The sequence below is a fragment of the Pseudophryne corroboree genome, unplaced genomic scaffold, assembly GCF_028390025.1.
Source record: "Pseudophryne corroboree isolate aPseCor3 unplaced genomic scaffold, aPseCor3.hap2 scaffold_1218, whole genome shotgun sequence".
Classification (NCBI taxonomy): domain Eukaryota; kingdom Metazoa; phylum Chordata; class Amphibia; order Anura; family Myobatrachidae; genus Pseudophryne; species Pseudophryne corroboree.
The window spans coordinates 49,943-64,202 of NW_026967844.1; the positions used below are offsets into that span (position 1 = coordinate 49,943).

Consider the following 14,260-nt stretch of genomic DNA (forward strand, 5'->3'; position numbering starts at 1 on the left):
CTTGTTCTTCTTTCGAGAGTTCCCTTGTGCTGCCTCAGTTGGATCTCTTTCACTTGACAGGGGGGTGCCCGAGCAGCGACCCTCCCCAGCTCTAGCCCAACTCCTACTTACCTGCCAGGTGAGATACTATGATCATGAAGGTGCTTCTCCCAGGGCAAGGCTCACCCATTGCACTCTGGTTGTGCTGCCCCTGTGATTTCCCCAAATGTGGGAAACTTGACTGCATAATTTGTGTTTCCCTTGGTCGGCTCTCGTATAATTCAGATCTCTTTGTCTCAGGTCTATCTCCAGCCTAGTTTGCTGTCTGTTTCCACTTCTCTTTTCTTGAGCCGCTCCCTTCTATGCCCTTGCGCACTATCCTGACTTCTCCCGTCTGCTTACTTCGTGCCTTCCAACGCACAATGCAATCTACAGGTAGTGCTGCAGGGCCCACACCCTTTTACTTGCCTTACAGAGCAGCTCTGGAGCAGTTACAGTGCCCAGCTGCTGCAAGAAATCAGCTTGAATGCTTCAGGGGCTGGGGCATAGCCAACATGAGCCCCACACCGAAGGAGGGTGGAGGTGTGTAATGCTAACTAGGGGTCATCCAAGCGCCGCAAAAGGCCGCCATGCCCTGCACGCCCCTTTTCTCTTTTCATATGCAGACGAGGGTTGAAGCCAACTTTGACCCACTGCTTGGATGGCATCACCATATGCAAATCCATCTGCTGCAGGCCTTCCCCCAGGAATGCTTGCACTAGTTGTAGCATTTGGTTTGTTGTTTGGGGGTGCTTCAGTATTAGGCAGCCTTCTGCCCTCCCATGTTCATCTGAAAATATGTGTTCTCCCTGCAGTTGTTGTCCCCAGATGAGAGTTCCCTTGTGCTGCCTCAGTTGAATCTCCTTTACTTGACAGAGATGTGCCTGAGCAGCGGCCCTCCCCAGCCCTATCCCAAATCATACTTATTTTGCATAGGAGAGACCATGGTCTTGAAGATTGTTCTCCCAGGGTGAGGTTCATTCATTGCATTCTGGGTATGCTGACCCCTGTGATTTCCCCAAATGTGGGAAACTCAACTGCATTATTTGTGGTAGTGGGGGACTGTGTTTGTGCTTTCCTCTGGTCAGCTCTGGTAAAAGTCAGATTTCTTTGTTTCAGTTCTTCCTCTAGCCTTGTTCTTCTTTCGAGAGTTCCCTTGTGCTGCCTCAGTTGGATCTCCTTCACTTGACAGGGGGGTGCCCGAGCAGCGACCCTCCCCAGCTCTAGCCCAACTTCTACTTACCTGCCAGGTGAGATACTATAATCATGAAGGTGCTTCTCCCAGGGCAAGGCTCACCCATTGCACTCTGGATTTGCTGCCCCTGCGATTTCCCCAAATGTGGGAAACTTGACTGCATAATTTGTGTTTCCCCTGGTCGGCTCTCGTATAATTCAGATCTCTTTGTCTCAGGTCTCTCTCCAGCCTAGTTTGCTGTCTGTTTCCACTTCTCTTTTCTTAAGCCGCTCCATTCTATGGCCTTGCGCACTATCCTTACTTCTCCCGTCTGCTTACTTTGTGCCTTCCAATGCACAATGCAAACTACAGGTAGTGCTGCAGGGCCCACACCCTTTTACTTGCTTTACAGAGCAGCTCTGGAGCTGTTACAGTGCCCAGCTGCTGCAAGAAATCAGCTTGAATGCTTCAGGGGCTGGGGCATAGCCAACATGAGCCCCACACCGAAGGAGGGTGGAGGTGTTTAATGCGAACTAGGGGTCATCCAAGCGCCGCAAAAGGCAGCCATGCCCTGCACACCCCTTTTTTATTTTCATATGCAGACGAGGGTTGAATCCAACTTTGACCCACTGCTTGGATGACATCACCATATGCAAATCCGTCTGCTGCAGGCCTTCCCCCAGGAATGCTTGCACTAGTAGTTGCATTTGGTTTGTTGTTTGGGGGTGCTTCAGTATTAGGCAGCCTTCTGCCCTCCCATGTTCATCTGAAAATATGTGTTCTCCCTGCAGTTGTTGTCCCCAGATGAGAGTTCCCTTGTGCTGCCTCAGTTGAATCTCCTTTACTTGACAGAGATGTGCCTGAGCAGCGGCCCTCCCCAGCCCTATCCCAAATCATACTTATTTTGCATAGGAGATACCATGGTCATGAAGATTGTTCTCCCAGGGTGAGGTTCATTCATTGCACTCTGGGTATGCTGACCCCTGTGATTTCCCCAAATGTGGGAAACTCGACTGCATTATTTGTGGTAGTGGGGGACTGTGTTTGTGCTTTCCTCTGGTCAGCTCTGGTAAAAGTCAGATTTCTTTGTCTCAGATCTTCCTCTAGCCTTGTTCTTCTTTCGAGAGTTCCCTTGTGCTGCCTCAGTTGGATCTCCTTCACTTGACAGGGGGTGCCCGAGCAGCAATCCTCCACAGCTCTAGCCCAACTCCTACTTACCTGCCAGGTGAGATACTATGATCTTCACTGTTAGGGCAATCAGGATGTGGAATTCCCTGCCAGGGAAGGTGGTAATGGCGGACTCTGTAATTGGATTTAAAAAAGGAATGGATACATTTCTGAATGAAAAAGCTATCCAAGGTTATAATACTTAAAATATCAACATGGTTAATCCGGGGGTAACATGAGTTATAGTAGCTAACTAGTCATAAAACATTATTCAGCAAGTATGTAGAATCATCACAACTTAAAACAGGTTGAACACGATGGGCAATTTGCCTCTATTCAACCTCAAAAACTATGTTACCATATGTTACTATATTACTATGTTACTGTAGTATACAGAACACCACAATGTAATGAGCAGTGATAGTGAGCACTGATGAGGATACTAGAACTGACACTGAGCAGCAAGATGCAGCACTGGACTATTAGTAATGTACTGTAGTATGCTGAGCACCACAATGCAGCACAAGACAATGAGCAGTGATACTGAGCACTGATGAGGATACTACTGAGAACTGACACTGAGCAGGAGAGACACACTACTAGTATTACTGAGCAGCAATAAGTAACCACTGATACTGAGCACTGATATTGAGATTTCCACTGAGAGAACATAGCCACGTCCTCTCCGCTCTCTCTTCAATGCACGAGTAAAAATGGCGGCAACGCGCAGCTCTTTATATGGAATCCGAATCTCGCGAGAATCCGACAGCGGGATGATGACATTTTCCCTTGTTCAGGTTTTCCGAGTCAGGCGGGAACAACCGAGCCTGCCTCGGACCAGTGTAAACCACGTGGAGTTCGTCGGGAATTCGGTTCTCGGAGAACCGAACCCGCTCCTCTATATATACTATATTACTATGTTACTGTAGTATACAGAACACCACAATGCAATGAGCAGTGATAGTGAGCACTGATGAGGATACTAGAACTGACACTGAGCAGCAAGATGCAGCACTGGACTATTAGTAATGTACTGTAGTATGCTGAGCACCACAATGCAGCACAAGACAATGAGCAGTGATACTGAGCACTGATGAGGATACTACTGAGAACTGACACTGATCAGGAGAGACACACTACTAGTATTACTGAGCAGCAATAAGTAACCACTGATACTGAGCACTGATATTGAGATTTCCACTGAGAGAACATAGCCACGTCCTCTCCGCTCTCTCTTCAATGCACGAGTAAAAATGGCAGCAACGCGCAGCTCTTTATATGGAATCCGAATCTCACGAGAATCTGACAGCGGGATGATGACATTTTCCCTTGTTCAGGTTTTCCGAGTCAGGCAGGAACAACCGAGCCTGCCTCGGACCAATGTAAACCACGTGGAGTTCGTGGGGAATTCGGTTCTCGGAGAACCGAACCCGCTCCTCTCTACCTTATACCCATCAATTGTTTTTATTTTCAATCTAAGCCCCTGCAGTTTTCTGTAAGCATCTGCTTCGCTATGATGATCAACAAGTCACAAGGGCAAACACTCAGGGCTTGAGGCGTAGATCTTAGGACCAGCTGCTACAAGCATGGCAGAGGTGTCACTATCACTGGTGACACCCAGAGAGGTGGCGAGGGAGATTGTAATGCAGTGCGCGCAGATAAACAGCGCAATGGTAAAAAGGAGGCATGGTTTCATAGGTAGGGGCGTGGCCTGGTGGCCTGAATCTACATTTTGTTGCTCCGGGTGTCCCGGGGGTTGGGGGCTGCACCCGGGGACTAGTGTGTGAGCGGTGCTGGCTCCTGCACAGTGACAGGGCATGGCCACCCAGCATGACGCCTCCCTTCTTGACCATGCTGTAATTGCAGTCGCACTGCAGTTCAGCGTGATCATAAAAAATGGTGTAGGCTCCTGCTGGTGCAGACTGTAGAGAAAAGCTGCTGTGACCACGCCCCCTGTGTCTCCTCCGTTGCAGACCCCATTTTGAAGCCTTGCCCCCGGACTAAGAGAAAAGAATGCCCTTGCGCACTATCCTGACTTCTCCTCCCGTCTGCTTAATTTGTGCCTTCCAACGCACAATGCGAACAACAGGTGGTGCTGCAGGGCCCACACCCTTTTACTTGCCTTACAGAACAGCTCTGGAGCTGTTACAGTGCCCAGCTGCTGCAAGAAATCAGCTTGAATGCATCAGGGGATGGGGAATGGCCAACATGAGCCCCACACCAAAGGAGGGTGGAGGTGTTTAATGCGAACTAGGGGTCATCCAAGCACTGCAAAAGGCCGCCATGCCCTGCATGCCCCTTTTCTCTTTTCATATGCAGATGAGGGTTCCAGTCAACTTTGGCCCACTGCTTGGATTTACATCACCGTATGCAAATCCGTCTGCTGCAGACCTTCCCCCAGGAGTGCTTGTACTAGTTGTTGCATATGGGCCCTCATTCCGAGTCGTTCGCTCTGTAAATTTCATCGCATCGCAGTGAAATTCTGCTTAGTACGCATGCGCAATATTCGCACTGCGACTGCGCCAAGTAATTTTACAATGAAGAAAGTATTTTTACTCACGGCTTTTTCTTCGCTCCGGCGATCGTAATGTGATTGACAGGAAATGGGTGTTACTGGGCGGAAACAGGCCGTTTTATGGGCGTGTGGGAAAAAACGCTACAGTTTCCGGAAAAAACGCAGGAGTGGCCGGAGAAACGGGGGAGTGTCTGGGCGAACTCTGGGAGTGTTTGTGACGTCAAACCAGGAACGACAAGCACTGAACTGATCGCAGATGCCGAGTAAGTCTGAAGCTACTCTGAAACTGCTAAGTAGTTTGTAATCGCAATATTGCGAATACATCGGTCGCAATTTTAAGAAGCTAAGATTCACTCCCAGTAGGCGGCGGCTTAGCGTGTGTAACTCTGCTAAAATCGCCTTGCGAGCGATCAACTCGGAATGAGGGCCATGGTTTGATATTTGATGGTGCTTCAGTATTAGGCTGCCTTCCGCCCTCCCATGTTCATCTGAAAAGATGTGGTCTCCCTGCAGTTGTTGTCCCCAGATGAGAGTTCCCTTGTGCTGCCTCAGTTGAATCTCCTTTACTTGACAGAGATGTGCCTGAGCAGCGGCCCTCACCAGCCCTATCCCAAATCATACTTATTTTGCATAGGAGATACCATGGTCATGAAGATTGTTCTCCCAGGGTGAGGTTCATTCATTGCATTCTGGGTATGCTGACCCCTGTGATTTTCCCAAATGTGGGAAACTCGACTGCATTATTTGTGGTAGTGGGGGACTGTGTTTGTGCTTTCCTCTGGTCAGCTCTGGTAAAAGTCAGATTTCTTTGTCTCAGATCTTCCTCTAGCCTTGTTCTTCTTTCGAGAGTTCCCTGGTGCTGCTTCAGTTGGATCTCCTTCACTTCACAGGGGGGAACCCGAGCAGCGACCCTCCCCAGCTCTAGCCCAACTCCTACTTACCTGCCAGGTGAGATACTATGATCATGAAGGTGCTTCTCCCAGGGCAAGGCTCAACCATTGCACTCTGGGTGTGCTGCTCCTGCGATTTCCCCAAATGTGGGAAACTTGACTGCATAATTTGTGTTTCCCCTCGTCGGCTCTCGTATAATTCAGATCTCTTTGTCTCAGGTCTCTCTCCAGCCTAGTTTGCTGTCTGTTTCCACTTCTCTTTTCTTGAGCCGCTCCCTTCTATGCCCTTGCGCACTATCCTGACTTCTCCCGTCTGCTTACTTCGTGCCTTCCAACGCACAATGCGAACTACAGGTAGTGCTGCAGGGCCCACACCCTTTTACTTGCCTTACAGAGTAGCTCTGGAGCAGTTACAGTGCCCAGCTGCTGCAAGAAATCAGCTTGAATGCTTCAGGGGCTGGGGCATAGCCAACATGAGCCCCACACCGAAGGAGGGAGGAGGTGTGTAATGCAAACTAGGGGTCATCCAAGCGCTGCAAAAGGCCGCCATGCCCTGCACGCCCCTTTTCTCTTTTCATATGCAGACGAGGGTTGAAGCCAACTTTGACCCACTGCTTGGATGACATCACCATATGCAAATCCATCTGCTGCAGGCCTTCCCCCAGGAATGCTTGCACTAGTTGTTGCATTTGGTTTGTTGTTTGGGGGTGCTTCAGTATTAGGCAGCCTTCTGCCCTCACATGTTCATCTGAAAATATGTGTTCTCCCTGCAGTTGTTGTCCCCAGATGAGAGTTCCCTTGTGCTGCCTCAGTTGAATCTCCTTTACTTGACAGAGATGTGCCTGAGCAGCGGCCCTCCCCAGCCCTATCCCAAATCATACTTATTTTGCATAGGCGATACCATGGTCATGAAGATTGTTCTCCCAGGGTGAGGTTCATTCATTGCATTCTGGGTATGCTGACCCCTGTGATTTCCCCAAATGTGAGAAACTCGACTGCATTATTTGTGGTAGTGGGGGACTGTGTTTGTGCTTTCCTCTGGCCAGCTCTGGAAAAAGTCAGATTTCTTTGTCTCAGATCTTCCTCTAGCCTTGTTCTTCTTTCGAGAGTTCCCTTGTGCTGCCTCAGTTGGATCTCTTTCACTTGACAGGGGGGTGCCCGAACAGCGACCCTCCCCAGCTCTAGCCCAACTCCTACTTACCTGCCAGGTGAGATACTATGATCATGAAGGTGCTTCTCCCAGGGCAAGGCTCACCCATTGCACTCTGGGTGTGCTGCCCCTGCGATTTCCCCAAATGTGGGAAACTTGACTGCATAATTTGTGTTTCCCTTGGTCGGCTCTCGTATAATTCAGATCTCTTTGTCTCAGGTCTCTCTCCAGCCTAGTTTGCTGTCTGTTTCCACTTCTCTTTTCTTCAGCCGCTCCCTTCTATACCCTTGTGCACTATCCTGACTTCTCCTCCCGTCTGCTTACTTTGTGCCTTCCAATGCACAATGCAAACTACAGGTAGTGCTGCAGGGCCCACACCCTTTTACTTGCCTTACAGAGCAGCTCTGGAGCTGTTACAGTGCCCAGCTGCTGCAAGAAATCAGCTTGAATGCTTCAGGGGATGGGGCATGGCCAACATGAGCCCCACACCAAAGGAGGGTGGAGGTGTTTAATGCGAACTAGGGGTCATCCAAGCACCGCAAAAGGCCGCCATGCCCTGCACGCCCCTTTTCTCTTTTCATATGCAGATGAGGGTTGAAGCCAACTTTGACCCACTGCTTGGATGACATCACCGTATGCAAATCCGTCTTCTGCAGAACTTCCCCCAGGAATGCTTGCACTAGTTGTTGCATTTGGTTTGTTGTTTGGGGGTGCTTCAGTATTAGGCAGCCTTCTGCCCTCCCATGTTCATCTGAAAATATGTGTTCTCCCTGCAGTTGTTGTCCCCAGATGAGAGTTCCCTTGTGCTGCCTCAGTTAAATCTCCTTTACTTGACAGAGATGTGCATGAGCAGCGGCCCTCCCCAGCCCTATTCCAAATCATACTTATTTTGCATAGGAGATACCATGGTCATGAAGATTTTTCTCCCAGGGTGAGGTTCATTCATTGCATTTTGGGTATGCTGACCCCTGTGATTTCCCCAAATGTGGGAAACTCAGCTGCATTATTTGTGGTAGTGGGGGACTGTGTTTGTGCTTTCCTCTGGTCAGCTCTGGTAAAAGTCAGATTTCTTTGTCTCAGATTTTCCTCTAGCCTTGTTCTTCTTTCGAGAGTTCCCTTGTGCTGCCTTAGTTGGATCTCCTTCACTTTACAGGGGGGTACCCGAGCAGCGACCCTCCCCAGCTCTAGCCCAACTCCTACTTACCTGCCAGGTGAGATACTATGATCATGAAGGTGCTTCTCCCAGGGCAAGGCTAACCCATTGCACTCTGGGTGTGCTGCTCCTGCGATTTCCCCAAATGTGGGAAACTTGACTGTATAATTTGTGTTTCCCCTGGTCGGCTCTCGTATAATTCAGATCTCTTTGTCTCAGGTCTCTCTCCAGCCTAGTTTGCTGTCTGTTTCCACTTCTCTTTTCTTGAGCCGCTCCCTTCTATGCCCTTGCGCACTATCCTGACTTCTCCTCCTGTCTGCTTACTTTGTGCCTTCCAACGCACAATGCGAACTACAGGTAGTGCTGCAGGGCCCACACCCTTTTACTTGCCTTACAGAGCAGCTCTGGAGCTGTTACAGTGCCCAGCTGCTGCAAGAAATCAGCTTGAATGCTTCAGGGGCTGGGGCATAGCCAACATGAGCCCCACACCAAAGGAGGGTGGAGGTGTTTAATGCAAACTAGGGGTCAGCCAAGCGCCGCAAAAGGCCACCATGCCCTGCACGCCCCTTTTCTCTTTTCATATGCAGACGAGGGTTGAAGCCAACTTTGACCCACTGCTTGGATGACATCACCATATGCAAATCCATCTGCGGCAGGCCTTCCCCCAGGAATGCTTGCACTAGTTGTTGCATTTGGTTTGTTGTTTGGGGGTGCTTCAGTATTAGGCAGTCTTCTGCCCTCCCATGTTCATCTGAAAATATATGTTCTCCCTGCAGTTGTTGTCCCAAGATGAGAGTTCCCTTGTGCTGCCTCAGTTGAATCTCCTTTACTTGACAGAGATGTGCATGAGCAGCGGCCCTCCCCAGCCCTATTCCAAATCATACTTATTTTGCATAGGAGATACCATGGTCATGAAGATTTTTCTCCCAGGGTGAGGTTCATTCATTGCATTTTGGGTATGCTGACCCCTGTGATTTCCCCAAATGTGGGAAACTTGACTGCATTATTTGTGGTAGTGGGAGACTGTGTTTGTGCTTTCCTCTGGTCAGCTCTGGTAAAAGTCAGATTTCTTTGTCTCAGATCTTCCTCTAGCCTTGTTCTTCTTTCAAGAGTTCCCTGGTGCTGCCTCAGTTGGATCTCCTTCACTTCACAGGGGGGAACCCGAGCAGCGACCCTCCCCAGCTCTAGCCCAACTCCTACTTACCTGCCAGGTGAGATACTATGATCATGAAGGTGCTTCTCCCAGGGCAAGGCTCAACCATTGCACTCTGGGTGTGCTGCTCCTGCGATTTCCCCAAATGTGGGAAACTTGACTGCATAATTTGTGTTTCCCCTCGTCGGCTCTCGTATAATTCAGATCTCTTTGTCTCAGGTCTCTCTCCAGCCTAGTTTGCTGTCTGTTTCCACTTCTCTTTTCTTGAGCCGCTCCCTTCTATGCCCTTGCGCACTATCCTGACTTCTCCCGTCTGCTTACTTCGTGCCTTCCAACGCACAATGCGAACTACAGGTAGTGCTGCAGGGTCCACACCCTTTTACTTGCCTTACAGAGTAGCTCTGGAGCAGTTACAGTGCCCAGCTGCTGCAAGAAATCAGCTTGAATGCTTCAGGGGCTGGGGCATAGCCAACATGAGCCCCACACCGAAGGAGGGTGGAGGTGTGTAATGCGAACTAGGGGTCATCCAAGCGCTGCAAAAGGCCGCCATGCCCTGCACGCCCCTTTTCTCTTTTCATATGCAGACGAGGGTTGAAGCCAACTTTGACCCACTGCTTGGATGACATCACCATATGCAAATCCATCTGCTGCAGGCCTTCCCCCAGGATTGCTTGCACTAGTTGTTGCATTTGGTTTGTTGTTTGGGGGTGCTTCAGTATTAGGCAGCCTTCTGCCCTCACATGTTCATCTGAAAATATGTGTTCTCCCTGCAGTTGTTGTCCCCAGATGAGAGTTCCCTTGTGCTGCCTCAGTTGAATCTCCTTTACTTGACAGAGATGTGCCTGAGCAGCGGCCCTCCCCAGCCCTATCCCAAATCATACTTATTTTGCATAGGCGATACCATGGTCATGAAGATTGTTCTCCCAAGGTGAGGTTCATTCATTGCATTCTGGGTATGCTGACCCCTGTGATTTCCCCAAATGTGGGAAACTCGACAGCATTATTTGTGGTAGTGGGGGACTGTGTTTGTGCTTTCCTCTGGTCAGCTCTGGAAAAAGTCAGATTTCTTTGTCTCAGATCTTCCTCTAGCCTTGTTCTTCTTTCGAGAGTTCCCTTGTGCTACCTCAGTTGGATCTCCTTCACTTCACAGGGGGGTGCCCGAACAGCGACCCTCCCCAGCTCTAGCCCAACTCCTACTTACCTGCCAGGTGAGATACTATGATTATGAAGGTGCTTCTCCCAGGGCAAGGCTCACCCATTGCACTCTGGGTGTGCTGCCCCTGCGATTTCCCCAAATGTGGGAAACTTGACTGCATAATTTGTGTTTCCCCTGGTCGGCTCTCGTATAATTCAGATCTCTTTGTCTCAGGTCTCTCTCCAGCCTAGTTTGCTGTCTGTTTCCACTTCTCTTTTCTTGAGCCGCTCCCTTCTATGCCCTTGCGCACTATCCTGACTTCTCCTCCTGTCTGCTTACTTTGTGCCTTCCAACGCACAATGCGATCTACAGGTGGTGCTGCAGGGCCCAGACCCTTTTACTTGCCTTACAGAGCAGCTCTGGAGCTGTTACAGTGCCCAGCTGCTGCAAGAAATCAGCTTGAATGCTTCAGGGGCTGGGGCATAGCCAACATGAGCCCCACACCAAAGGAGGGTGGAGGTGTTTAATGCAAACTAGGGGTCAGCCAAGCGCCGCAAAAGGCCACCATGCCCTGCACGCCCCTTTTCTCTTTTCATATGCAGACGAGGGTTGAAGCCAACTTTGACCCACTGCTTGGATGACATCACCATATGCAAATCCATCTGCGGCAGGCCTTCCCCCAGGAATGCTTGCACTAGTTGTTGCATTTGGTTTGTTGTTTGGGGGTGCTTCAGTATTAGGCAGCCTTCTGCCCTCCCATGTTCATCTGAAAATATATGTTCTCCCTGCAGTTGTTGTCCCAAGATGAGAGTTCCCTTGTGCTGCCTCAGTTGAATCTCCTTTACTTGACAGAGATGTGCATGAGCAGCGGCCCTCCCCAGCCCTATTCCAAATCATACTTATTTTGCATAGGAGATACCATGGTCATGAAGATTTTTCTCCCAGGGTGAGGTTCATTCATTGCATTTTGGGTATGCTGACCCCTGTGATTTCCCCAAATGTGGGAAACTTGACTGCATTATTTGTGGTAGTGGGAGACTGTGTTTGTGCTTTCCTCTGGTCGGCTCTCGTATAATTCAGATCTCTTTGTCTCAGGTCTCTCTCCAGCCTAGTTTGCTGTCTGTTTCCACTTCTCTTTTCTTCAGCCGCTCCCTTCTATACCCTTGTGCACTATCCTGACTTCTCCTCCCGTCTGCTTACTTTGTGCCTTCCAATGCACAATGCAAACTACAGGTAGTGCTGCAGGGCCCACACCCTTTTACTTGCCTTACAGAGCAGCTCTGGAGCTGTTGCAGTGCCAAGCTGCTGCAAGAAATCAGCTTGAATGCTTCAGGGGCTGGGGCATAGCCAACATGAGCCCCACACCGAAGGAGGGAGGAGGTGTGTAATGCAAACTAGGGGTCATCCAAGCGCTGCAAAAGGCCGCCATGCCCTGCACGCCCCTTTTCTCTTTTCATATGCAGACGAGGGTTGAAGCCAACTTTGACCCACTGCTTGGATGACATCACCATATGCAAATCCATCTGCTGCAGGCCTTCCCCCAGGAATGCTTGCACTAGTTGTTGCATTTGGTTTGTTGTTTGGGGGTGCTTCAGTATTAGGCAGCCTTCTGCCCTCACATGTTCATCTGAAAATATGTGTTCTCCCTGCAGTTGTTGTCCCCAGATGAGAGTTCCCTTGTGCTGCCTCAGTTGAATCTCCTTTACTTGACAGAGATGTGCCTGAGCAGCGGCCCTCCCCAGCCCTATCCCAAATCATACTTATTTTGCATAGGCGATACCATGGTCATGAAGATTGTTCTCCCAGGGTGAGGTTCATTCATTGCATTCTGGGTATGCTGACCCCTGTGATTTCCCCAAATGTGGGAAACTCGACTGCATTATTTGTGGTAGTGGGGGACTGTGTTTGTGCTTTCCTCTGGCCAGCTCTGGAAAAAGTCAGATTTCTTTGTCTCAGATCTTCCTCTAGCCTTGTTCTTCTTTCGAGAGTTCCCTTGTGCTGCCTCAGTTGGATCTCTTTCACTTGACAGGGGGGTGCCCGAACAGCGACCCTCCCCAGCTCTAGCCCAACTCCTACTTACCTGCCAGGTGAGATACTATGATCATGAAGGTGCTTCTCCCAGGGCAAGGCTCACCCATTGCACTCTGGGTGTGCTGCCCCTGCGATTTCCCCAAATGTGGGAAACTTGACTGCATAATTTGTGTTTCCCTTGGTCGGCTCTCGTATAATTCAGATCTCTTTGTCTCAGGTCTCTCTCCAGCCTAGTTTGCTGTCTGTTTCCACTTCTCTTTTCTTCAGCCGCTCCCTTCTATACCCTTGTGCACTATCCTGACTTCTCCTCCCGTCTGCTTACTTTGTGCCTTCCAATGCACAATGCAAACTACAGGTAGTGCTGCAGGGCCCACACCCTTTTACTTGCCTTACAGAGCAGCTCTGGAGCTGTTACAGTGCCCAGCTGCTGCAAGAAATCAGCTTGAATGCTTCAGGGGATGGGGCATGGCCAACATGAGCCCCACACCAAAGGAGGGTGGAGGTGTTTAATGCGAACTAGGGGTCATCCAAGCACCGCAAAAGGCCGCCATGCCCTGCACGCCCCTTTTCTCTTTTCATATGCAGATGAGGGTTGAAGCCAACTTTGACCCACTGCTTGGATGACATCACCGTATGCAAATCCGTCTTCTGCAGAACTTCCCCCAGGAATGCTTGCACTAGTTGTTGCATTTGGTTTGTTGTTTGGGGGTGCTTCAGTATTAGGCAGCCTTCTGCCCTCCCATGTTCATCTGAAAATATGTGTTCTCCCTGCAGTTGTCCCCAGATGAGAGTTCCCTTGTGCTGCCTCAGTTAAATCTCCTTTACTTGACAGAGATGTGCATGAGCAGCGGCCCTCCCCAGCCCTATTCCAAATCATACTTATTTTGCATAGGAGATACCATGGTCATGAAGATTTTTCTCCCAGGGTGAGGTTCATTCATTGCATTTTGGGTATGCTGACCCCTGTGATTTCCCCAAATGTGGGAAACTCAGCTGCATTATTTGTGGTAGTGGGGGACTGTGTTTGTGCTTTCCTCTGGTCAGCTCTGGTAAAAGTCAGATTTCTTTGTCTCAGATTTTCCTCTAGCCTTGTTCTTTCGAGAGTTCCCTTGTGCTGCCTTAGTTGGATCTCCTTCACTTTACAGGGGGGTACCCGAGCAGCGACCCTCCCCAGCTCTAGCCCAACTCCTACTTACCTGCCAGGTGAGATACTATGATCATGAAGGTGCTTCTCCCAGGGCAAGGCTAACCCATTGCACTCTGGGTGTGCTGCTCCTGCGATTTCCCCAAATGTGGGAAACTTGACTGTATAATTTGTGTTTCCCCTGGTCGGCTCTCGTATAATTCAGATCTCTTTGTCTCAGGTCTCTCTCCAGCCTAGTTTGCTGTCTGTTTCCACTTCTCTTTTCTTGAGCCGCTCCCTTCTATGCCCTTGCGCACTATCCTGACTTCTCCTCCTGTCTGCTTACTTTGTGCCTTCCAACGCACAATGCGAACTACAGGTAGTGCTGCAGGGCCCACACCCTTTTACTTGCCTTACAGAGCAGCTCTGGAGCTGTTACAGTGCCCAGCTGCTGCAAGAAATCAGCTTGAATGCTTCAGGGGCTGGGGCATAGCCAACATGAGCCCCACACCAAAGGAGGGTGGAGGTGTTTAATGCAAACTAGGGGTCAGCCAAGCGCCGCAAAAGGCCACCATGCCCTGCACGCCCCTTTTCTCTTTTCATATGCAGACGAGGGTTGAAGCCAACTTTGACCCACTGCTTGGATGACATCACCATATGCAAATCCATCTGCGGCAGGCCTTCCCCCAGGAATGCTTGCACTAGTTGTTGCATTTGGTTTGTTGTTTGGGGGTGCTTCAGTATTAGGCAG

General features: G+C 49.9%; 17 non-coding genes and 2 pseudogenes across 17 annotated transcripts; all 19 read left to right on the forward strand.

The window, feature by feature from the left end:
- The first annotated feature begins 103 nt into the window (after positions 1–103).
- LOC134992675 (U1 spliceosomal RNA) lies at positions 104–266 on the forward strand. Its single transcript, XR_010196795.1, has one exon. It is a non-coding gene; the product is annotated as a U1 spliceosomal RNA (small nuclear RNA).
- A 671-nt stretch (positions 267–937) lies between these two features.
- On the forward strand, positions 938–1,101 carry LOC134992711 (U1 spliceosomal RNA). Its single transcript, XR_010196826.1, has one exon. It is a non-coding gene; the product is annotated as a U1 spliceosomal RNA (small nuclear RNA).
- Positions 1,102–1,253: 152 nt separating this feature from the next.
- LOC134992677 (U1 spliceosomal RNA) lies at positions 1,254–1,416 on the forward strand. Its single transcript, XR_010196797.1, has one exon. It is a non-coding gene; the product is annotated as a U1 spliceosomal RNA (small nuclear RNA).
- A 671-nt stretch (positions 1,417–2,087) lies between these two features.
- LOC134992605 (U1 spliceosomal RNA) lies at positions 2,088–2,251 on the forward strand. Its single transcript, XR_010196739.1, has one exon. It is a non-coding gene; the product is annotated as a U1 spliceosomal RNA (small nuclear RNA).
- Positions 2,252–5,491: 3,240 nt separating this feature from the next.
- Positions 5,492–5,655, forward strand: LOC134992680 (U1 spliceosomal RNA). Its single transcript, XR_010196800.1, has one exon. It is a non-coding gene; the product is annotated as a U1 spliceosomal RNA (small nuclear RNA).
- A 152-nt stretch (positions 5,656–5,807) lies between these two features.
- Positions 5,808–5,943, forward strand: LOC134992660 (U1 spliceosomal RNA; annotated as a pseudogene).
- Positions 5,944–6,641: 698 nt separating this feature from the next.
- LOC134992734 (U1 spliceosomal RNA) lies at positions 6,642–6,805 on the forward strand. Its single transcript, XR_010196848.1, has one exon. It is a non-coding gene; the product is annotated as a U1 spliceosomal RNA (small nuclear RNA).
- Positions 6,806–6,957: 152 nt separating this feature from the next.
- On the forward strand, positions 6,958–7,120 carry LOC134992634 (U1 spliceosomal RNA). Its single transcript, XR_010196768.1, has one exon. It is a non-coding gene; the product is annotated as a U1 spliceosomal RNA (small nuclear RNA).
- Positions 7,121–7,794: 674 nt separating this feature from the next.
- LOC134992712 (U1 spliceosomal RNA) lies at positions 7,795–7,958 on the forward strand. The gene has a single exon (XR_010196827.1). It is a non-coding gene; the product is annotated as a U1 spliceosomal RNA (small nuclear RNA).
- Positions 7,959–8,110: 152 nt separating this feature from the next.
- LOC134992654 (U1 spliceosomal RNA) lies at positions 8,111–8,273 on the forward strand. Its single transcript, XR_010196787.1, has one exon. It is a non-coding gene; the product is annotated as a U1 spliceosomal RNA (small nuclear RNA).
- A 674-nt stretch (positions 8,274–8,947) lies between these two features.
- On the forward strand, positions 8,948–9,111 carry LOC134992739 (U1 spliceosomal RNA). Its single transcript, XR_010196853.1, has one exon. It is a non-coding gene; the product is annotated as a U1 spliceosomal RNA (small nuclear RNA).
- A 152-nt stretch (positions 9,112–9,263) lies between these two features.
- On the forward strand, positions 9,264–9,399 carry LOC134992661 (U1 spliceosomal RNA; annotated as a pseudogene).
- A 698-nt stretch (positions 9,400–10,097) lies between these two features.
- On the forward strand, positions 10,098–10,261 carry LOC134992610 (U1 spliceosomal RNA). Its single transcript, XR_010196744.1, has one exon. It is a non-coding gene; the product is annotated as a U1 spliceosomal RNA (small nuclear RNA).
- A 152-nt stretch (positions 10,262–10,413) lies between these two features.
- Positions 10,414–10,576, forward strand: LOC134992648 (U1 spliceosomal RNA). The gene has a single exon (XR_010196781.1). It is a non-coding gene; the product is annotated as a U1 spliceosomal RNA (small nuclear RNA).
- Positions 10,577–11,250: 674 nt separating this feature from the next.
- Positions 11,251–11,414, forward strand: LOC134992740 (U1 spliceosomal RNA). The gene has a single exon (XR_010196854.1). It is a non-coding gene; the product is annotated as a U1 spliceosomal RNA (small nuclear RNA).
- A 697-nt stretch (positions 11,415–12,111) lies between these two features.
- LOC134992729 (U1 spliceosomal RNA) lies at positions 12,112–12,275 on the forward strand. Its single transcript, XR_010196844.1, has one exon. It is a non-coding gene; the product is annotated as a U1 spliceosomal RNA (small nuclear RNA).
- Positions 12,276–12,427: 152 nt separating this feature from the next.
- On the forward strand, positions 12,428–12,590 carry LOC134992635 (U1 spliceosomal RNA). The gene has a single exon (XR_010196769.1). It is a non-coding gene; the product is annotated as a U1 spliceosomal RNA (small nuclear RNA).
- Positions 12,591–13,261: 671 nt separating this feature from the next.
- Positions 13,262–13,425, forward strand: LOC134992713 (U1 spliceosomal RNA). Its single transcript, XR_010196828.1, has one exon. It is a non-coding gene; the product is annotated as a U1 spliceosomal RNA (small nuclear RNA).
- A 149-nt stretch (positions 13,426–13,574) lies between these two features.
- On the forward strand, positions 13,575–13,737 carry LOC134992655 (U1 spliceosomal RNA). The gene has a single exon (XR_010196788.1). It is a non-coding gene; the product is annotated as a U1 spliceosomal RNA (small nuclear RNA).
- The last annotated feature ends 523 nt before the right edge of the window (positions 13,738–14,260 follow it).